Here is a 24,394-nt window from a genome sequence, read left to right on the forward strand (position 1 = left end):
TGATTGTTTAAGAAAATCTGCATTAAAAAGAGTAGATATGTTCAAATCTGGACATAGTCTCTATTGTTATCCCCTACACTACTCTTTTGTCTTCTGTTCTTCCTTTCATCATTCTTTCAACAATGTGTTCTAAAAATTAGCTAATCTTTAGCAAAGTTTTGAGGTACATAAAATTTTAAAAGCTAAGTTATCTGAACTATCAGTTAAATAAAGCAGTGGCCAGCAATTTCTTCCAAATAGGACCAAAGAGTTAGACAAATATCTTGAGTTTTGCTAACCATAAGTTCTCTGTGAAAATTACTCAGTTCTGCCATAGTGGTAAAGCAAGTGGATGTGGGTGTATCACAGAGAAAGTGTACTCACAAAAACATTCAGAGAGTGGCCAGCAGACTTGCTAATACAATGCATATGAAACATTGTGGAAGCTGTGGAGGTGTGCAATAGGCACTGAAGCTGGACTCCCACCTCCTACCTTTTTTAGTCTTGAAACTCATTTAAGTATCTCATTTATAAAAGTGAATATTGCTATCTGTATGTCTGATTTAAGTTACTATGAGGATCAAATTGTAAGAATGGATGTGTTTCAATTCTAAATTATTCTTCTGTTTCTTAAGTTATTCAGAATCAGATTAGATACCACCAACCTAATCTTTTGGGGTTCAGAGCTCTTAGGCCTATGTGACTATCAGGCATCATATAATAGTATAGATTATTTGGACCAATAACTTAAGCTCATGTACCTTATGTTGTGTGTTTGAAAATTATGTAAACTTCCATAACAAGATTATTTATTATTATGCTATAATATATGGTAATATATGCATGTTTCAAAAGTTTTACAACTTCACTATACATACAGTAAAGAATCTCTCAAGAATACTTTTCTCAGAAAGTGGCAAATGTGATTGGAAGATGTTTTAAATTTTTATGGGCTATTCAGTGGATTCAAATGTATACTTCCTCATTCCATAGGATGCTTGGCAGAAAACGGATGTATTGTGATTGTTTGCTGTTTTTGATTTCGTTTTGTTCCACTGAACTTATTTCTTTAATTTCTAGGTCATTTTCTTTCATTTCCTGTTAACTGAATATTTCTAGCTAAAGAATATTCAGCTGGAATGTCAAAGCACTAGTTCTTACATGAACTGACTGTTCAAATATTCAGTTTACTACCAATTAAAGTTCATGTAAACTTTTTTCTCTACTTCCTTAAATACTCTTGAATAGTCAAGTTCTTTCTATGTTCACCCCAAAGAGATTGAAGTTGACCATACTTATTGCTCTATCCTTCTCAAATTTATTGGCCCCTACCTTCTTGGTCAACTAAGGGCTTTTGGAGGGAAAGAACAGCTGTCTTTCAGAAGAGGCGATGGGCATTTTTAACTAACTGGATCACTTGAGAAACTATCAAAAAAGATGAATGTCAATTAATTAATATGCTAATTCAATGTATAAATATCACACCCAGGGAGTCAGAACAAAGAACTCTTTTAAGAACTTCACTCTCTACTGTTAAAACCCTGTTCTCTACATTCTTATGTTTATAAATAACAAGTTGTCAGTCATGGTGGCCCACACCATAATTCTAAGTCTCTTAAGTCTGAGTCAAGATGATCAGGATTTGAAGTTGGGGGACAGTCTGGGCTATCTAGCAAGTTCCAGGCCAGCCTGAGCTACTTAGTGAGACCCTATCTTACAACCCCCACAAAAAAATTCCCTTAGAGGTTAGATTGGAATAAATACATTCTACAGGTTTTAACTATCTGGTTTTCCAAGGAAAACCATCTACTATATTCAGGAATTGACTTTTCTAAGAGACACATATATCCTTGGCCAACTCATTTACCAGGAGACACCCTATTGTACTCTGGGTGCTTTTGCATCCTCGTAAACCTTATGAACCAGTTGTCCTGTCCAATGAATTGGATACCCACTACAACCAACTCTTTCTAGATGCCCAGAATGTAGAGGGAGACTAATATTGAACACATTAACAAAACCATATGAAGAGAATAAATTAGAGAGGGAGTTTGGGTAACTCTCCTATGAGAAAACTTTATGTGGCATTGATACTAATCTATATTTTTGGTGTTCAGGGTGCTACTATGTTAATTTTTTTGTTTTTCTTCCCTAATAAGAGAAGCAGAAGAGGACCAAGTCTACATTAACTGTGTCCCTCCTGATTATTTCCCAAAAACATTTGTAGCTGATAGGTCCAAACTTATCCAGGTTCCATGTACACAGAAGTGATTATTTTTACCAAGAAAATGTAAAGTATAAAACAATAAAACAAAAATATTTTCCATGTGTTTAGATTAATTTCTTCTTTGACTAGAAATGAAGTAATTATCCTTCTTTTGTATATCACCAGGCTAGGCAATAGGTCTTAGGCTATTTACTATGTAAGACTTATACAAGACAATCTGAAGAAGAAATTGTAGTAGGGGAGCTGATTTTTGCAGCTGGGAAAATCTCTAAAGAATGCATTAATCTCAAAGTGGCATTTACAATCAATCTCTAATTCAAAAACTAGCAAATTTTCTCAGTCTTGAATCACAGTTCTATGCTTTAACAGTGTCCTAGTATACTTTCTGCTATTCATAAACTTTGATAAGAACATAATCTATAATACATCTTTTTAACTAATTAGCTGTGACCAATCATACAGAATAACATGTTATGGAATGGTGTACTTAATCCTATATATTTTCTTGGGTACATGCTGAATGGTATTTGCTAAAACAACCCTTTCCATTTTGGAGGTCCTTTGGTATATTCAGTTAACATTAGAAACTTCTACACTGTCATATTACTCCCCCTTTCTTGTTATTAATTTGAGGACCACTCCCTTGCTTCTGACATAGATGCTCTACATGCTGTTGTGTAAACTGTGTCTTAGTTTGGGTTTGGTCTAGAGAGATTGTTGAAATTTGTTTGATAATATATCTGCTTGGTCTATTGGAGAATCTCTTGGAATGCTTTGAACCAAGCATCCATCATATAGGAATTGAGGGAAGTTCAAGAATCCTAAGCAACCCCACTTCTCTATAGAAGCATATAATTCTACTCTTAACTCTCCTGAGCTCACCCACTTAGCCAGATCTCTTGCATAGCAAGACCCTCTAAGATCACCAAAAGGAAAGTAAACTGAGTCCACTTCTAGCAAGACAGCTTGAAGAATCCTACTGACATATTTCCTAGGGATACTAGTGTAAATTATTTTAAAAAGAAAACCAACAAACAAATAAAAATAAAACCCAATAATGTAAAGTCTCAGGAAATGACCGTAGGGGAATAAAGCAGATAAAGAAATATTTATTCAAGAACAACTGCTAAAACAGTAAGAAAGTGAACATTTCTGGTACTTGAGCTAAAACATGTACTTTTTTTTTCTCTCTCAGTTTATTTAGATGAAATCCCCAATCTAGATTGGCAGAGTAAAGAAAATAGGGATCATTTTCACCCACAATGTGCCAGTAATAAGATTATCTTCCTTGATAAGGTAGGACTATCCATGTCCCCAGCTACTTGTTATAAGAGAAACTTCTAGTTAAGTCCAGCCAAGAGGTAGGGACTTCCTTCTTCTGCCTAGCCACCAGTCTTAGGATGGATGCTTTCCCTTGGTTATGGCAGGACTGAAAATGGGGAGCCCTGTTAACATTTAGCCAGGATGAAGACATGAGGCTCCTATGCCAGAAGAATTGTTGAGAGGATGAAGAAACATTAGACTGTCTTCTGCCCCCATATCAAATTCTCAGCTCCTAATTTAGGGCTGTCATTCAGAAAGAACTATAGCATTGGCCCATTATCCTTGCCCTGGGAACAAGAGTTGTATTTAAATGATTTTACCCAACGTTTTCCTAATCTACTCTCATTCCAGGATGACTATGGGCAAACTCAAGGTTGTGTGTCTATTGAGCCACATAAGAGGCTTAATACTGCAGAGAGGAATCATACAAACCTAAAATAATCTTTCCAGGCACTAAAGAAGTAAGCAAGCAAATAGCAAGCTCCAGAAGAGAATGCTAGAACCTATGATCACTATAATATATAATCTAAAGTATACATTTTCCAAAATAAAATTTGCAAGATATAAAAGGAAATAAGAAAATATGAACTGTATGTACAGCTGAAAAAAAAAATCAAGCAGCATAAACTCCCCTAAGTCATCAGGTGTCATGTTTAACATTGACTCAAAGCTGAAGAGGAAATGAATTGTGGGCTTCTTTTTACGATGATGAAAATATCCTAAAATTCACAATGATGGTTATGTTTCTGTGATTATACTAAATACTCTGAATTGTACACTGAAATGCATTAATTATATGATATGTGAGTTTTCAAAGATACAAAAATACTGAAGTTTCACTAATATACAAAATGTGTAATAAAGCCAGATGTATATATCTTTCCATATATCTTTATTACACTATAACTCATATACCATAATTCCATAAAAACCATGTAAGTGTACAATTTAATGTTTTTGCATATATGCAGATCAGCTTTATTAAGATACAAATCTAAATAAAAAAATCCCTTTGACCTAGTTGCCACCTGCCACACACCTACCATCCCTAACCTATTCAAGTGCTAAAATATAGTGTATTCTCAAAGATAACTACATTTGAGAGTCTTGTCTTCTTAAAAGAACAAAAGTATGCAACAATCATAAGGATTTTCAGTTTGCTCAAAGCTCATATGTAAATTTATTCATTTTTACATTCTCCTAAGTTTTGTATTATTGGCTCCATAGTGCCAGAGTTGTTAAGGGTTCACTCTCTCTTTTCAGAAGAGAATCCTACAGCCATAATTAGCCATTCAAGAAGAAAAATTCATCATTCTGCATATCTTGTAGTGCTACCATAAAATTATTTCCTTTCTGCTTCTCCACCTACAACAAAATCCAAATAAATGTATCTCCTATGTTAAAGAAGCTGTAAAATTTGTCTCCAGCTGTGGAAGATTTTTGAGAATAAGAACTTTTTTTTTCTGGAGGTGAATTTCTTTGCTATTTCCATATTTCTCCTCTGTGGAGTTTTTCATACCTACTACCACAGATTCCTTATGGTGTTTTAGCAAAGACATGACTTTTAATTTATAAAAAGAAACTTACTTAATCCATTCATCAGTTATCAGGTATCTTCTCTGTTTCCATAGCTTAGCTATTGTGAGTAATGCTGCAGTTAACATGGGTATGCAGGTTCCTTTATTTTAACCTGACTTACATTCTTCTGGGTATATCTCTAGAAGTTGCATTGCTAGTTCAGATGGAAGTTCTGTTTTTAGTTTTTTTGAGGGGTCTCCATACTCCTCCATAATGGTTGTACTAATTTACATTCCCACCAGTGGTGTATGAAAGTTCCTTTTTCCCCACATCTTCACCAACATTTGTTTGTGTTCTTGATGGTAGCTATTCAAACAGGAGTGAGGCGGAATCTTAATGTGGTTTTAATTTGCATTTCTTTGTGGCCAGGGATGTTGAGCATTTCTATTTTTTTTTTCATTTGAACTTCTTCCTTTGAAAAAGCTCTATTCTGTTCATCTTCCCATCTCTTTACTGGATCATTGATTTTTTGGGAGTTTAGATTTTGAACTTCCTCTGTATTCTGATTCTTGATCCATTGTCAGATGTATAGCTGGCAAAGATTTTCTCCCATTCTGTTGGCAGCCTCTTCAATTTGGTGACCATTTCTTTTGTTGTGCAGAAGCTTTTTAATTTCATGTAGTCCAATTTGCCCATCTTTTCTCTTAGTTGCTAAGCCATTTGAGTTTTATTGAGGAAGTCATTGCCTATCCCTATTAATTCCAGTGTTTTCCCAGCTCTTTCTTATGCTAGTTTCAAAGTTTCAGGTATTATATTAAGGACCTTAATCCATTTTGAGTTGATACTTCTATGGCGTGAAAGACATGGGTCTAGGATTCTGCATGCAGAATTCCCAGCATGCAGTTTTCCCAGCAGTGTTTGTTGAAGAGGGTGTTGAAAATGTTGTATTTATATACAATGGAATTCTATTCAGCCACAAAGAAAAATGAAATTTTATCATTTGCAGGTAAATGGATTTAACTGAAGAACGACATCTTAAGTGAAGTTAGCCAGGTTTAGAAAGTCAAAGACAGCATATCTTCTCTCATATGTGGAACATGGACCTAATATAAATGCAAGCATTATTATGAAAACAGGTCACAGTATTTGGAGTTCAAATAGGAGAGAGATAGGGTAAAAGAAGGAAGTTAAGAAGGTGAATATGGTTGATGTACTTCCCATACAAGAATGAATATAGAATCTTTAAACCTGTTAAAACCACCTAAGATAGGGACTAATGTAAAATGGAGAAAAATAGAGAAGATGAACCAATGCAGGTTATAATACATATGAAAAGTCACAAGGATACTCCCTGTATATCTTAAATGAGCAAAAATGTCATTTTTTTGATAATAAAATCAGAGAATGGGAGTACAGAACAGATCTTCACTGAGGGGTTAGTACCAGTGGGAGGGGGAGGAGGTGGGGAGAGTATAGGAGGGTGACTATGGCACAAATATTTTGTATGTACATGAATGTAAATGGAAAAATGAGACCTGTTGAAACTATTCCAGGAATGGAAGGAGGAAGAATAAAGGAGAATTACTGAGGGGGTGAATTCAAGTATGATATATCTGATTTTTGTAAGAACTTTTGTAATTGCCACAAAGTACCTGCAGAACAATAGTAAAAAATAGTTTTTTGTTTTTTTTAAAGAAATTTACTTTCTCATAGCTCTGGAAATAGGAAATTCCACTGCCAATGTGCAGGCATGTTTTGTGGTCTGGTAAAGGCTACACAATTTTTCCAAGATGGAACGCTATGTCATATTCCTGGCAGGGGAAGAATGCTGTGTCCTCATATGGCAGAAGGTGGCAGAGAAAAATTGGACAGACTGCCCTTGTGAGGCCTTTTGATAATAGTACTAGTTCCATCCACAAAAGAGAAGCTGTCATGGCCTAGTCAGCTCTACAAATCCATCTCTTACACCATCTCTTTGATAAACCCTGATATTTGGAGAGGACACATTCAAACTACAACAGTGTGATCCTGTTTCCTAAACTTCTCTTCAGTTCTTGTATTGCTTTATGTTAGTCAAGAATATTAAGGAAGAGTTTCCTTTGTATTGCTATGTCTCTACTTCTGTTACAGGGAGTTTTTTGATTAAATTTTCATTAGCATAAATGAATTGTACAAAGGGGTTTCATTGTGATTTACAACATGCATATAATGTACTGTGATGAAATTTAGTCCACTTATATTATTCTTTCATACTCCTTCTCTCCTCTCCCCTTCTTTTTAACAGTGTTTTGTGGTGAATTCATTATGCTATTTTCATCTCCCTCTCTCTCTTTCTCTGTCTCTGTCTCTCTCTCTATATATATATTTATAATAGATCACATTTTTAAGGAGAAATAGAACATGCCTCTAGGTTAGTTTTTCTCTGAGTTTCTTATAGGCAGTTTTTACCCATGTTTGGATTCTAATTGGCTTCTATAAAATAAGTCTTTGTATCCCTACCACAACTGTACCACATGTGATACTATATTTGCAAGGTACAAGGTCTATGTTTCTTTCCTTTTCTTTTCTTTCTGGCCAGCAAATTTTCTGTTCATTAAATATCCACAAGATTATGTTTGATGAGGTCATTCAGTGTTTGAGTTACAAAGATTCTAAGCTTGATTTGTCCAGTGCATCCATTTCACTGAGAAATCTTGTTCAATTATAATTCCATGAGGTGATTCTTCAAATACAAGAGAATCTCTTACCTAATTCAGTCTTTTAAATTCAATGTGTTCTTCCTTCCAGGCTACCTATTAGTGTGTATCATTTTATCTGTACCTTTCATTAGAGTTGCTTGCCCAAACAATGTTTATGGCATGTGACAAAAGAGTCTCCTCATTTGTAATAGTGGTTATTACTATGAATCTCAAAAATTAATGACCACATTCTAATTGTGGTGGTCTTTGCAATTCTTTGCTTAGCATTAAATACCACAGGAGGGTTATTTTCCTGATAAACAATGTTTAGATAAGTTTCAGAATTCATTAGCTCTATAATTATCATTAATATAGTTGCTAAATTTGTGTTCTCTAAGGTATCATTTTTATTTCCTTCATACCTTTTTTCTGTGATACAAGACTTAGAACAGTCATTCTCTCTTGACTTTTTCAAGCAAAATCATTTAATCTTCAAGTTTCTGATAAACTTTGATACCTACATAGCTTGTTCCAAATATAAGCTGCCATATCCTTTCAATTTTAGGCTAATTGTGACAATTGCACCTTTAAATTTTAATCAAATTTTATTGTCACAATGGTATCTTTAATATGACCTTGTGTTTATTTCTTTGTATATTTTATTCAAGTATTTCCTGAGTCTTGTGATCTTGAAATTTCAGAGCTAGATTGAATGAACATCTGTCCAGTGACAGAGACTTCATTCCTCTGAGAATGTCACTGAGATTCTAATTAGTCTTTAAGAAAAACAAAACATTGTGTTCCTTTTTTATGAAACTTAATCTTCATAAGATTTTTGTTTGTCTTTCCATGCCCAACAGGATACAAAGGGATGCACATCCCTGTGAAAAAGAAGCTATAATGCTGCTGCTGGCCATAGGACTTTCTGAAAATATGACGTCTGCTTCTCAGATTAGCCTTCTTTCTTTCATCATCCTTGCTTTAGCCTTATATTTTGGTTCTGTATTTTTTGAAAGCCTGTATCTTCATTGGACAAATAAAGACTATTATATTCTTTGCTGTGTGTTACACAAAGACTTTTTGTCCTTGGATGATTTTTCTAGCTATAATGCTTTGTTATTTTGTTTCATTTTAAACAGATGGCTTGATTTTTCAAAGAAAGAAGTCCAAATGGCTAACAAACACAGAAGAAATGCTCAACATCACTGTCCATAAAGGAAATACAAATCAAAACTACATTAAGATTCCACCTCACTCCTGTTAGAATGGCTACCATTAAAAACACAAATAACAAGAAATATTGGTGAATATGTGGGGAAAAAGGAACCCTCATAAACTGTTGGTGGTAACCACTATGGAAAATAGTATGGAGGCTCCTCAAAAAGACTAAAAATAGAATTGCCATCTGAATCAGCAATACCACTCCTAAGGATATACCCAGAGGAATGTAAGTCAGGTTACAATAAAGGCACCTTGCACACCCATGTTTATTGCAGCATTATTCACAACAGCTAAGCAACAGAAACAGCCAAGATGCCCTATGACTGGTGAATGGAGTAAGAAAATGTGGTATTTATATGAAATGGAAATTTACTCAGTCACAAAGAATGAATTTTGTCATTTGCAGGTAAATGGATGGAACTGAAGAACATCATTTTAAGTGAAGTTAGCCTGGTCCAGAAGGTCAAAAGCCACATGTTTTTTCTCATATGTGGAATATAGATCTAATACTAATACAAACAATACTATGAAAAACAGGTCACATAGGAAAGAAGGAGGGTAAAAGAAGAAAGATAAGAAGGTGAACGTGGTCGATGTACTCTCTATACAAGAATGAATATAGAAATTTTAAACCTGTTGAAATCATCATACGAAGGAAACTAAGGTGGAAAGGAAAAAAATAGAGGAGATGAATCAGTTTGGGTTATAATACATAAGTACATGAAATGTCGCAAGGGAACTCCTGTGTAGCTATCTTCAACAAACAAAAAATGTCATTTTTTTTCTTTTACAAAATCAGAGAAAAGGAGGGCAGAACAGGTCTTGCCTAGGGAGATTGTTACCAGTAGGAGGGAGAAGGAGGGGGAGAAAGGGCACAGAGGGGTGACTATAGTAAAAATAATGTGTACACATACATGTAAATGGAAAAATGATATCTGTTGAAACTGTTACAGAAATAGGGGGAGAGGGAGATAAAAGAGATTGGTGGAGGGCATGAATTCAAGTATGATATATTTTATATATTGTAATTACTTCTTTCAATTCTACAATGTATCCCTAGCACAACAATAAAGAAAAATCCCACAGGTAAAATGGTATGAAAGAATACCAAAAGAAGTGTCTATGAAGACTAAGACCTGGAAGAAAATGAAATTTAAAATTTAAGTCTAAAAAAACCCACATTATTGTGCTCAGTTTGGGGAAGTTGAAATCTACCTACATCTACAATGTAATTCTAATTGCCCACTCGAACCTGGTGTTTCTGAGCTGTCTGTGAGTGATTGGGTTATGGGCATATCCAGTGATGGCACCACAGTGGCAAACCCTTATGAGGTACAATCTCACAGTGGTAGTAAGATATGTTTGTTAAGTGTATAAAAGTATATGCTACTTCCCACTTCAGTTCTCATAAATAAAGCTCTTGGAAGTCATCACACATCTTTATAACAAAAAGAGAAAAAAGCAGAAGAAACTGAAAATCAGTGACTTTTCCTCAACTTATCACTGAATTTAGGTATTAGAACAATTCTCAAAACAAAAGCAAGCAGAAAAAGTTAGGAGGAAATAAAATAAAGACCAAGTTCAATGTACAGAAAACACTTAGAAGCAGAACATATTATTCAGCTACATGAATAGTTTCTCTAAATTTGGTCTGAGTAAAAGACTAAGTGACAGACATGGTTAATGAGTTTTACTACATGTTATGTTAGAGAGTTTCACTGCATTGTTTATAAGAAGCCCAGTTTAAGAAGAAAGATTCACAGTTTAAAATTAAAGGTAGGGCAGAAAATACTCCATTTTGACACTAATTTTTAAAAAATGCTGGAGTAGCTACATTCATTTTAGCAGCACTGGGGTTTAAAATCAGGGTCTCATGCTTGCTAGGCTCCATTAATTTTAAATAAACCAAATTTCAAGGCAAGAAAATACATATAAATAAAGAAAGGCAATACACAGCAATAAAACAGTTAATCCTTTCAGTAACACATAACTGTTTTCCTAGTTTTGGTTTTGTCAAAAAGATTCCTTTATAGGTAGAATGTATTTATTTTTTATTTTTCTATCCTAGAGTTCTTTTAATATTATTGATCTTTTATTTTCTGCAGTTTAAATTTGGCAAGTCTAAGTTGCAGACTTTTTTATTTATACAGGTACAGCACCCCTACTTCAAAGTCAGAAATGTTCCAAAAATCTAAAACTTTCAAGTGCCAATGTGGTATCAAAAGTCAAAAATTCTGCATCTGGCCACATATGGCGGTCAAAATACCAGTGCACAATGAAGAGTTTTTCAGAATCCTTGATGGACAAAAGACCTGCCCAGTCTACTTCATCTCAATATATGTTTTCTACAGATTTCCCTATGAAAGTATACTCACAATGAGTAATAAAATGGCATGTGTGCAGGCCAGATATACCTATGATAGGTTCTCCATGTTAATTAGTTTTTTGTTGCTATGACAAAAACCTATTAGAAACAATTGAAAGTTTTATTCAAACATGATGGAGAAGGTGTGGCAGAGTAGAGCATTCACATCATGACAGCCAGGAAGCGGGGAGCAAGAGAGAATGTCTGCCTGGGCTTTCTTCTTTTATTCCATCATGCCTATTGGATGGTGCCACACACATTGGGATTTGTCTTCATCCCTTAATTAATCCTTTCTGTTCACACATTACTAAGCCCCTAGGCATTTCTTACATAGGACTATTTTGTAGAAAGAGATCTGAGAAATGGGAAGGCTAACCATTGAACTTCTGTTGAAAGTAATAAATGCATGTTAATGAAAAATAGAAAAATAATTGTATGAGGCTAAAATAAGATCTTGATTAAATATTGAAAGAGTGGATTGCAGCCAGGCGCCAGTGGCTCATGCCTGTAATCCTAACTACTCAGGAGGATTTTGGTTCAAAGCCAGCCCAGGCAAATAGAGACCCTATCTTGAAAAAACCCATCACAGAAAAGGGGCTGGTGGAGTGGCTCAATGTGCAGGCCCTGAGTTCAAACCCCTATACCACACCCACATAAAATGAGTGGATCCATTTCCACCCAAGTGAGCACATGCCATTTAATGGTCTACTTCTCATGTTGAAGGGAACTGTGAATATTCAGGAGGTTGGTTGCAGAAATTTAAGAAAAGTCTTGAAATTAAACTTTTTAAAGTTTTTATGATACTAAACCACCTGCTGATCATGAAGCAACAGAGGAATTCATTGATAAGCTTGCCAAGGTCATTGCTAATGAAAATCTGACACCAGAATAAGTCTGTACTATTGATGAAACATCATTGTTTTGGCATTACTGCCCCCAGAAAGACACGGACTACAGCTGGAGAGACAGCTCTTACCTGAATAAAGGCCAAGGGCAGAATAACTGTGCTGGGATGTGCTAATGCAGCAGGCACACAGAAGTGTAAACTTGCTGTCATAAGCCAAAGTTTGTGTCCTTGTTCTTTTAAATGAAAGATTTTCTTTCCCTCCCATGATTATCCTAACAAAAAAGCATGGATCACAGACACATCTTTTCTGATTGATTTCACAAACATTTTGTGCCAGCATCTGAAAGTTTGATTAGATGACAACTGAAAGGTTTGTTATTCCTTGACAACCATTCTGCTCATCCACCAGCTGAAATTTACATAAAAATACTTTGTATGTTATGTGCATTCCCTTAAAGATGCCTTCTTTAGTACAATAATTTGACCAGGATATCCTTAGATCAATGAAATGTACAAATAAAAGCACTATTTGAACAGCATGCTAGCATTGTTTGACAGAGGAGTAGGCATGGAAGATTTTCAAAAAGAGTTTTGTAGGAACCATGCTTTATACATAGCTACCAAAACTTAGTAAACAGTGACTAAAGACACAGTTGTGTCTGTTTGGCACAACATCTGGCTTTGTGTGATGATTAACAAGTTAGTGACTTTGAAGAATTCCATTTGTCAAGTGAGAAGAAGAATGATGTCTTACTTTCTTACACCTCAAAAAAATAGACTTTCAGAAACTGTCAGTAAGTATCCCAAATTGTGGTATTTTGTTCTCACAGTCCTAGAAAACTAATAAAATTAATAAAGGATTTTTTTTCATATTACCATAAAACAAAGCATCAAGATTCCAAATACTAAGCATAGTGATATCTGCAATAATGCACAAAGTTCTAAGACCTTTACTGTTCAAGATTAATAGAGTCTGAGCTGATCCAGAAACTTTAATGTTATGGGTTATTTATTGAATCTCAAGTGTCTCCTTTCCTTTTTTAGGGATTTTTATTGTTGAACATAACCTGAACATTTTGTGGGTGACCTTTAGCAAAATTCCACTTTCCTCTTGCATTTGAACCATACTAACATTATAATTTGGTGGAAATTGAATATTAATACCTATTTTGATAATGGCAATTAGGCCTTGTGACCAACACTTTCCATTTCCTCCCAATTTTAGATATGTATACAATCTACTTCACATTTTCTCAATCTTAAGAGATAGAAATCTCCATGGAGTGTGGGTCCAAGCTACACTTTTGCCTCCATCTCACCAATCAGATGAGTCAGTTCGTTTCTTATGAGGTCTAGTGTTGTAAGTAATGCAGAAGAGAATGGTAGACCTAGAAAAGAAGGTTGTTCCTCAGTGCTTTCTTGTGTCTTATAGGGAACGAAATCCATGATTCATGAAAGAATATTGACGGAGATTAAAAAAAACATACAATCATATACACAAACAAATGGAACTAGATTGTTTGTAGTTAACACTTAATGTTGGGTTAGATCCTTGCTCTAATTGCTAATTTTCTCATTTACTGGTCAATACAACATTATGCAGTAATTTATAGGCAATCTCTGCACTAAGGTTTAATCAATTGTTCAAAAGGTGTTCTTCATGGTAAAAGCATCCAGTCCCAAATCACAAATTACATGTTGTTGTCAGATTTATTTTATTCTCTCAATATGGATGTTTCCTCAGTCCTTATTTTTGTGATTAAGTGATCACAGAAAACTTATTTTTTAGAATGCTCTGCAATTTATGTTTGCTTTATGTTTCTGTATGATGATATCTAGTTTATACAGCTTTTTCAGAAAACAGCTAAAGTGACATTCTGTGTTCTATACCATTGTATGTCTTTTTCTTTTTCTCATTGCTTTTATATTCACTTTGGTTGCTTGATGAATTGGGTGTCTTCCAGGCTTCTATATTTTAAGATGATTCTTTTTCTCTCTGTATTTGATAAGCATCTATATAAAGTTACTTTGTGAGTGAATAAATATCTCACTTATGAAATGTGTATCCTAATACTTCATGTCTGGTCTTTGTTCAGTGCAGAAGCATTACTTACCCTGCTTTGTGCATTAATACTCAGCATCATGGCCCCTCCTCCACATGTGGATACATGTCTCACTCAGTTTGCCTCAAACACTTCTTTCCACAGCAATGACTCTCCACTTACATCTTGGCATGAATTCCTACTTTACTTGGTCTCTCTACTGACTTCAGAACTGAAATATTAAAAGAATAGAAAAAGGAATGATAGAAATAACCATGTGAAGGGAGAGCTAAAGGACAGTAAAGTACTTTGAAGGAAAATTAATATGTGATTTTGTTTGGACATGTTTCTTTGGTTATTCAATAATCTAAGGATACACTTATGAAAAATAAGGTTTATTATACCAGTAGCTCAAAACATAATACTTCTAATTTTGTATTATATAAAGTATACTCCATCTCAAACAATATTCTTTCCTTGTTTCAGGAACAGTGGATTCTGCTCAAATGAAAAGTTTTCCTGAGTATTCTCCATAGTCCTTTGTTGATATGACGCTCTTGGTTTTACTGAAGGTCAGTAAAAAGGCATTGATGTAGAAGCTGTGTTTCTTCTAAGCATCATTTATAGCCTTCATTGTGTTTTTAGAGCTATCTCATTTCATTTACAAATTAAATTACTGATGGTATTGAAAATAAAATCAATTCTTCTTTATCATTTTTCATACAATTGGCTACCTCTCTGATTTTTATGACTTCATTATATCAACTAGCAGAAGGATCTGTTATTAGCTTTTTCATCTTGTGGTGGGAAGAAAGGCTATGGTGTTTGACAATTGAATTATACGTTCAGCAACTAGGGAAATAAGTAAGGAATGAGTCTGTGGATTTAGTAGGCCCACCATAACTTCACCTTAAGCATAACATGCTATCAGCTAGCCACCAAAGGAACCCACTTTGCCTAGTACAACATGATAGCCTCCCAGGTTTTCAAGTATTGGTAAATTTAGTGTGAGGGTAAGTCCTTCCATTTTTTTAGTGAAGTTACCTGCATAAATGACTTCACTTCCTTTTGGGAAGGTGAGGAAAAATATTGAAATCAAAAGTTGTGATACTGTTTTGTGTGCATGGTTCTCAAAAGGTGTTTTGTTCCCTAACCTGAATTATAAGTCAGAAGTCTCTATTTTGGCCACTAGGCTTAGAATTCTTGCTCTACACAGTGAGGTAGGCCTACATTGTCGTGAATAAACTGTTGGTAAAAAAAAATTCATTAAGAAATAAGCACAGAGAAAGGAATCCAAGATGGAAGCAGAAAGCCTAAGCTCTCTGACTCCAAAACCTCCCTGAGACATTGGAGCCACACTTGGGTAGTTTTGACTGCTCCTAGCCAAAAAAAAAAAAAAAAAAAAACTGCTGTTAAACTAGGTGTGGGAAAAAATTGAAAGAATGACCCACAAATCAGTCTTTAATTGCACCTAACAGCTGCGAGCTGCTGCATAGCCAGCAAGGCGGGTTCAGCCATGGGGAAACCCTCCCTCCCCATGGCAATTTCTTTTCTTCTTTGTTTCTTTTTTCCTTCTTTATCTTCTCCTTCCTCCATCAAACTTTCAACATCCTGAACCCCTAGCCCACGGGAAGCCTCCCCACACCACGTTATACAGAGAAAATTTGGTGACATTTCTCATTGCCGCTGCCACCTACTCCAAACCTGCCTGAGTGTCAATTGGCAGAACAAACAGGTGAGCACCATGTACCACTAGGAACTCCCCTAACCACACCCAGGATCATACACCAGCACAACCCCTGGGCAGACTGATTCCCTTTCCTCAACAAAACTGAGTAACAAGCTGTGAACTGTAATCTAGCACAACAGCAGAGAGGGCTGGTGGAAAACAGAAAGTGCACCAGAGAAAAGGGGAGGGGCAAGAAGCTGGTCTCAATGCCCAACTATCAATAAACAAACACAGGAAAGACAATGAGACTGAAGAGTGGGTGGGCGATAAGCCACTCCCTGAAGCAGGAAGGTAGTGGATCCCAGAGCTCATCTCCTAAGCCAGAGAGCAGCATCCAAAACTGAACTGCCCTGCAAAACTGAAAAACAAACAGTGAACTGAAATAAAACATGGTCAGCAGAGCAGGCAGGTAGAACACAACCTGCCCCAGAGAACGGGGACAGTGCAAAGAAATAAACACCAAGCTCAAAAATCCCATTAAACAAACACAGCAACAAGCCACCTCCAAAGCAGGGCAGGTAGATTGCAAAGCTGATCTCTTGACCCAGTGGGCAGCATTCAAAACTGAACTGCCCCACCTCACTGGGGAAAGAGTTGACCAATCAGCTGCAGCTGAAGGATAACACAGCTATCAACTGGAGAAATCAATAGCTCTGATCACCTTGCATGATCTGGCAAACTACCTCACCTCAAAATTTCAATTAAACTGGTAGACAGAAGAACAAAACACTACTTACAAGCCAATCACCTGGTGAGACCACATCGGAGCTTCTGCTTATATGCCATGGCCAGGACTGGATGCCAGAGGAGTAACTCCAGAACTCAAACTAAGACTGAAATTCTATTGTTCCTCAACCTGATGTTTTTTCTTTGTTTGTTTATTTTGTTTTAATTGTTTTTTTTTCTTTCTTGTTGTTTTATTATTGTGGGTTTTTTATTTCTATTTTTATTCCTATTTTCTTGTTTTCCTTTCTATACTATCAACTTTACCATAATCATTTTCTCATCCCTACTCTCACACCCTTCACTCTCCCTCCTTCTCCTGTGCAAAATCTATTGCTCTCCTTCCCAATTACTCTTTCTGAACCTTCTCATCCACTCTTTCCCCCTGTCCACACCTTCCCCTCTCATTCTCTCCCAACCTGTCACCAGAGTACCCCTCCCTCCTACACACTCAAAACCTGCTGACCAACCTATTATACCAACTTTACACAACCCCAAGCCCCTACAATCCCTGATCCAAGCACCCTACACTACAACAACAGAAATACACCCAAACTCTCACAAGCTCCACAAAACCCAGAAGCCCCTGCACCATTTTCCCCATTCACCCACCCCTCCTCCTGCCTCCCCTTTTTGTGCCACCCTGTCCAACTCCTCAAATTTCTTTAGCTAGCCTAACAAATGTTAGCCCCCCAACTCCCACAGCTTATAGATATTCCACCAAGGGGTCCTCTATATAATAAATAAACTACTGGTTGGGTATTAAACCTGTAAATTAGTTATTGCTAAATTACACCTCCAGACCAGGGACAGAAATAGCACACTAAACTAGCTAATAACCAAGACAGCCATAATCAAGGGAAGGAAAACAGGTGACTAAAACCTCTGACTAGCCTATCAAGAACATAGTTGCACAGTACCAAGTAGAGTGATGGGAAGAAGAAAAGAAGAAGAAGAAGAAGAAGAAGAAGAAGAAGAAGAAGAAGAAGAAGAAGAAGAAGAAGAAGAAGAAGAAAGAATGAAAACCACTCTACTCAAAAAAATAATTTAATACAGGATTCAGAGGGAAATGAAGGAAATGGATACCCAGTTCCTGAGCCCAAGAAAACAAAGATAAATGACATCAGGGAACATAGCGATGCCCACAAAAACACAAAGAAGAAGTCTTGGTAGTAATCACTGAGAATTGCATGGAGAAGATTCTTGATGTTGTTAATCAAAATGTACAAGATGCACTCAAGAAATTCCATGACAAAAAAAAATAAAGAATATGTGAAGACACAGAAACAAGTAAATGAACTCAAAGGAGCCCTAAATAAACACCAAAGTGAAAGAGAGAACACTATAAATAGAGAGATAAATGAATTAAAGATGAAAATAGAAAATATTAAAGAGGAAGTGACCCATAATATAGAAAACCTCAGAAAAAAGAATCAAACAGAAAGACAAAACACAGTGGAAGGCCACTCTAGCAGACTAGAACAAGTGGAATACAGACTCAGAACTCAAAGATAAAATAGAAATTAAAGAAAAAACTGAAGAACTGTTAGTCAAATAACTGAAGACCTGCAAAAGGAATATGCAAGAACTCACCATCTCCATCAAAAGACCAAACCTGAGAATTGTGTTCTCCCTCACATGCAGACTTTAGACTGAAAACAAATGCAGTGGTATTATTGGACATGGGTCACACACTAAGGGATGAATGCGTACAGGAGGAATAGGGAAAGGTAGGAAACCCAAAACTTGACAGTGTTTGGCATGCCCACTGCAGAGGAGTGAATAAAGTAATCTTAAACCGACAGAGGCCACTATGGGAAGGGAACTGAGAAGTAGTGAAGAGGTCTGGTGGAGATGAACCAATTGGGTTATAATACACTTGTTCATGAAAGCAATGCTAGGAATCTCTCTGTATAGTTATCCTTATCTCAAACTAGCAAAAACGTTATGTCTTTCTTATTATCGATTATGTTTTCTCTTCAACAAAATTGGAGAAGAGGGCAGAACAGGGAGAAGAAGTTCTGCCTGGAAGTGAAGGGGGTTGAGGGGAAAGGGAACAGATGGAGGATAGGGGACAGAGGGCAGGGGGAGAGATGGCCCTAACAATGTATGCATGCATGAATAAATGAATAAACAGTAAAAAAAGATATTTTCTGATGATACTTCAAAAAATAAAAAGATAGAAATCTAAATATCCATGAATAGATGAACAGATAAAGTAAATGTGTTATATATGTACAATGGAATATTATTCAGCCTTAAAAAAAGAAATCCTGCCAGTTTTACAACATGGATGGACTTGGAAGACATTATGTTAAGTAACATAAGCTGCACACTGAAGGACCAATGCTATATAACACCATTTATATGAGGAATCTAAGCTAGTCAAACTCATAGAAGCAGATAGTAAAATGGTTGCCAGCGGCTTGAAGGAGAACTAGTCAAAGGATAGAAAGTATCATTTATCAAAAGATGAGTACATCCTAGAGGTGTACTGTACTGATCAATGCCTACCTTAGTAATATTTTACTATATTCTTAAAAATCTTGTTAAAATCTTATTTCCTAGATCTTATGTTCAGTGTTCTTACCACAAAACAACAATAAATTTGTAAGGAACTTTTGGATACAGATGACATCTTTATAGCATATATTATTGTGGTGATTTTATGTGTATAGACTTATTTCTAAACTCATCAAGTTGTATACATTAAATACATACTGTTTTTGTATGTCGATCCTACCTCCATAAAGTAAACCATTCTAACTGCAAAATTGAGTCTTCTTAGGAAACAAATAAACAAAAGAAATAGCAGGAAAAAATAAAAAGAAAAGAAATCAGCAAGAAACATGTTATTGAAATTTTGAGGGCAGAATGTTCTTATTATAACAGTAGCAGAGAATTTAACCAAAATATTTCCTACAGTTAGGTGAAAAGCAAAATATATCAGTGATAAGTTTAGAGATTTAGCTCAGATCATTTCCAGGAAAAATGTTAAAGAAATGGCATGGATTATTCTTGCTGCTTACAGTAAAATATTTAAAGAAAGATATAGACTAAGGTAGATACTCTTAAGCAGACAAAGAACAAAATATTGAAGATTTTGAAAATTTTCATCATATCAAGATTCTAAAAATTACTAACATTTGGAGACTCAAATGTGGAAAAAGTCAAATGAATAGCTGAACAGTTATTTGCTAGTGTTTCAGAAACAACTGTAGATAAAATCATTCATCCATAGAGAGGGCTTTAAAGAAAATGATTAGTCAGGTGACTCCTGGATCCTCACAGATATCTCAGCAAGTTTAGGAATAGAAATGAAAGTATCCAGGACAGAACAGTAGAAAAGCCCTATCACTAATGGGGGAGCCCCATGACATATATGAGAGACCAATAGAATTCTTAAATATCTTCAACTGGTAGGGACATAACTAGCTTGAATGTAAAAGAATAAAAAGTCAAAAAAATTAAAGAAGAAAGGAGACCCCAACATTCTATATTGTATAGGTACTAAATGTGTCAATAAAACTACTTGACTTCATTAAGTGGTGAGGGTGACTCAGAGTCACTGACTCAGATGTAGGAGCCCTGGTCCTCAAAAGATCATTATAATAAGATCTGTAAACTAAATGACATTTTTCCAGCTGGATTGTAAAATGATTAGGATTGATGAATCTCCTTGAATTTTATTTTCTCCCTTTTTGAAGAGCAATAGTGACAGTCTTTATTTTATATCTGGCCAATAATTATAGTTTGAGAGCAAATAACTTATTTTTCTAGTTTTTATGGCTCCACAGATGGAGGATTTCAGCTAAGGATAAAACTATACATGATTTCATTGATTTGGTTGATGAGCTTTGGGACATTTGAGTTAATGAGATTTAGAGGAAATTTTGAACTTTGAGTTGATGCTCGAAAGCATTAAGTTTTGTGGGGGTGTGGGATGGGATAAATTTATTTCGCATGTATAAAGACATAAATTTGTGAGGACCAGAGTGTTGGCTCTTGATGGCTCAATAATGTGCCCTACCTAAAGATAACCATCTTCTTTTTTTTTTGTTTTTTTTGTTTTTTGAAGTTTATTGGAAGTGGCAAAAAATTAAACACAAGAGAAATGTTCATAAATATAAAAGTATTATATACATTTGAAACTTAAATATGATCTTACGTAAAGAGAAGAGTATCCGGTATTTAGATTAAAAATTTTTGGGGGGAGGTAGACTTTCTTACAAAGGCATTTCAACTAAAATATATGGTGTTACAATACTGCATTTATGATTGCTATTTCAAACCCTAAAAGCCTCACTTAATTCAATTCAATTTGGAGTTTGGTGCATAGTTTGGACTATTTGAATTCGACTATATCCATTTATTTTCATAATTTTACTTTCTTTTCAAATCATCAACAAATCTTGCAATCACATATATGTTCCTTTGAAATTCATGATAAAATAGCAACAGAATTCTTATAAGGAAATGATCCAAAGAAAAGGCTGTTTTAAAGAGTTGGGAAACCGATTCCAGTATTGAGTTGGTTGTAACTCATTGTTAGAAAAAGCAGACAGTTGGTCTTTGCAGATTGGCTCCTCAGGTTTGTGTGAGAATCTTCTTGAATGAAGGGGTGTCACTGTCCCCCCTTTTTAGGCAAGATACCTGAGCTGAGGATGGTGGAAAAGCTCATATGTAAGAATAAATCATAGAAAGCAGAAGTCCAGTGATCCTTCTGAAGACTGCTGAGAAGTCAGCAACTGAGATCAGAGAACATATAAGGGCATTGTAAGATTACTTAAAATTTTCAATTTCCCCTTGAATCTGGTTTTGTCATCCTTTGAACCAGAAGTCCTGTCTTGGGGACAGCAAGAGAACATGAAGTTGCAAAGATTATCCCTGTCTTTAATGCTATATTGGTGGAGTGAAGATCCTTGAGGATGAGAAATGGGTGGAGCCAATATGGATGGTATTGAGGTCAACATTAAGGAATGAGATCAGCACAAGAGCCAACCTGAGTTAAAGGCACAGCATGTGCTACTCAATACATAGTAAACCGCTTCCGAATTCAACTGGGATAATGTTATGTACGGGATAACCATCTTCTAATCACTAAAATCTTATTGCCTTACTTGCAAACATGACTTTGCATATGTGATTAATAAAGATTGGTAAATTGGGAGATTTTTCTGGATTATCCAGGAAATTTCAGTGTAATGACAATAGTCTTTATAAGGATGGCAAAAAGGACAGAGTCAAGGAAGGGTATGTGACAATTGAGTGGTGGGAGATAAGATGTGATAATTGATGCAGAGATCAGAAAGAGGGAAGGTAAGGAGGGAGGGAGACATGGAGAGAGAGATAGAGAGAGAAATTTAAAGATGTCACACTTGACCTTAAAGCATGAAATGGAGGAAGGGGTTATGAGCCACAAAATGCAGTTAGCCTGTACATATTGGAAAAAAACAAGGTACACATTTCTACCAGTTCCTGCAAAAGAGATGTAACCCTGAAGAAACTAGATTTTAGGACTTTGACTTTCAGAATTATAATATGATAAACATACATTGCTTAAAGTTGGTAAGTTTGTGATAATGTTCTGATTACTGTTACAGCAGTAATCAGAAACAAATACACATATCCATTTGTACTTAACCAATCACCAGTATTTCATTCCTACAGTGATTGTAATCACTTAGCTATATCCAAAAATCTCAGTAGGTCAAGACTTTCTGATTATTACTTTTTATTTGTTTCCTATTATTTCAAATGTGATAACCTTGCAAATGGCAACAAAGCACTCACTGCCACTTAGAATCTGTTATTCCACAATCCCAGTATCACCATTGACATCAGTGCTAACAACTGTAGGGTGGCATTTTCAATAGTTACAAATAGTCAAGAGAAGCAGTTTTCAAAGCTTTTCCAGAATAATGGTGATCCCCTCACTAATTATGTTTCAATGACTTAGTAAAGGAATATCCTTTGAACCTTTTTAAAGGGAGCAGCAGAGTTGTACATTTTGCATATGATAAATTAGTGCAGCTACTTTTACATTACAAAGCTTTTTGGTTCTGTACTCTGCCTTATGCCAGGGAATTCCAGCATATCAGTTTCAATAAGTGTAGATCATAATTGAATTCCAATTTTAATTGCCTGTATAATTTCTTAAAATTTATGGCTACTTTATCAATCATCACATTAATCCATAATGCCTGATAAGTACATTCATGAGTAAATTTGGACCAATTTTGTACAAATATTCTATCCTATTTTCTACTCTTAGAATCAATTCTCATACATTGTCAATGTGCTTTGTATCATAAATTTTATAATAATTTACCTCTGAAAAATATTTTAATTTCTAGGAAGTATATAAAATATTTCATCAAGATGGATGTGGTGGTGTACATCTGTAATCTCAGCTACTCAGGAGGCTAAGGCAGGAGGATTACTTGAACACAGGAGTTTGAGGCCAGCCTAGGCATCATAGCAAGTTCCAATGTCAAATACAAGACAAAATAAAACAAAAATACTTTTCTGTGACCAAAATTCATATTTTTTCTTTGTCACATATTAAATTTGACCACAGATATAGATCTTTTGATAGGAATTAAAATTTTTTGTGTGGTAAGTCTAGAGGAGAATGGGCATTTGATTGTAAGATAACTCCCCAGGTGGACTTTTGTAGGACATCGCAAGAGAAAAGACTAATATTCTCAGATGGAAAAGTGCTTCATCTAATTGTGAAGGTAGTCTGAGTAGCATGGGAACTGAAGACTTGAATATTTTTCTTTGCCCACCAGATCTTCTTATACAAGTCACTTAATCTCAGTACTTTCCCATTCAGTGCTGCATTTCTTATCTTTATTTCACATGGTGAGGTTGTGACTTCGATCAGTTGGCTTTCGTTAGAAGCAAAGTTGCAGTTGGAGAGTACACAGTACAATAGTTAGAGAATGCTTGTGGCTTCAGTTGTTGTGGAAATAGGGAGAAGAAGCAATGTTGGACCTCGGTTAAGCCTATGGAGTGTTTGGGAACTGTGTCATCTCTTCAGTGTTAGGCCAATTGGAGATAGGAAGATCTGGTCTTCATTCAACAGTATCAGTCCTTGAATATGGAGAATGTCCCTAAAAAGTCAGTAAGGGACAGTAACTTGACTTCAGTAAGCGATGCATTCTCCAAAAGGGTCACACACCTCAGCATTGTCAACACCTGGGAGAATAAGGCCCTTATTCTTCAAGGCAATCTTGATGGCATGTAGCATGGAAATCAACTTACAGCAATTTTCTAACACATACACTTACAGCCTCAGTGGATCAGCCTGGGGACTGCAAAAAATAGATTCTTTTAGAATCACCAAAGATGTTTTCCAGGTTCTTTGCAAAGATTTAAGCTGAAAATTTAAAGATCTGATCTTCTTTTGTATTTTTCTCAAGAGTTCCAGTGTCTTCTAGAATAGTATCTCATTCTATAGTCCTGAGAGTCATTGTCGCTGACACAATAGTTAATGGCAAAATAGCTAGCTTGTCCCTAAGGAATTTTTCAGTAAATACATTACTGGTCAACCATAGATGATAATTTGATTGATCACGATGGCAGTGTATGACATGGACTCTTAGTATCCCATTTTATATTGTCAAGGAACTTAATTTTATGTTTAAGCCCAAGAACCCAATCAAGCCGAATACACACACACAAATCTTTGAGTCTCTATGTCCTGAGGCCACTCTTGGTACTAATTTTTGCATCAG

This window comes from Castor canadensis, chromosome 1 (genome assembly GCF_047511655.1).
Source record: "Castor canadensis chromosome 1, mCasCan1.hap1v2, whole genome shotgun sequence".
NCBI classification, from domain to species: Eukaryota; Metazoa; Chordata; class Mammalia; order Rodentia; family Castoridae; genus Castor; species Castor canadensis.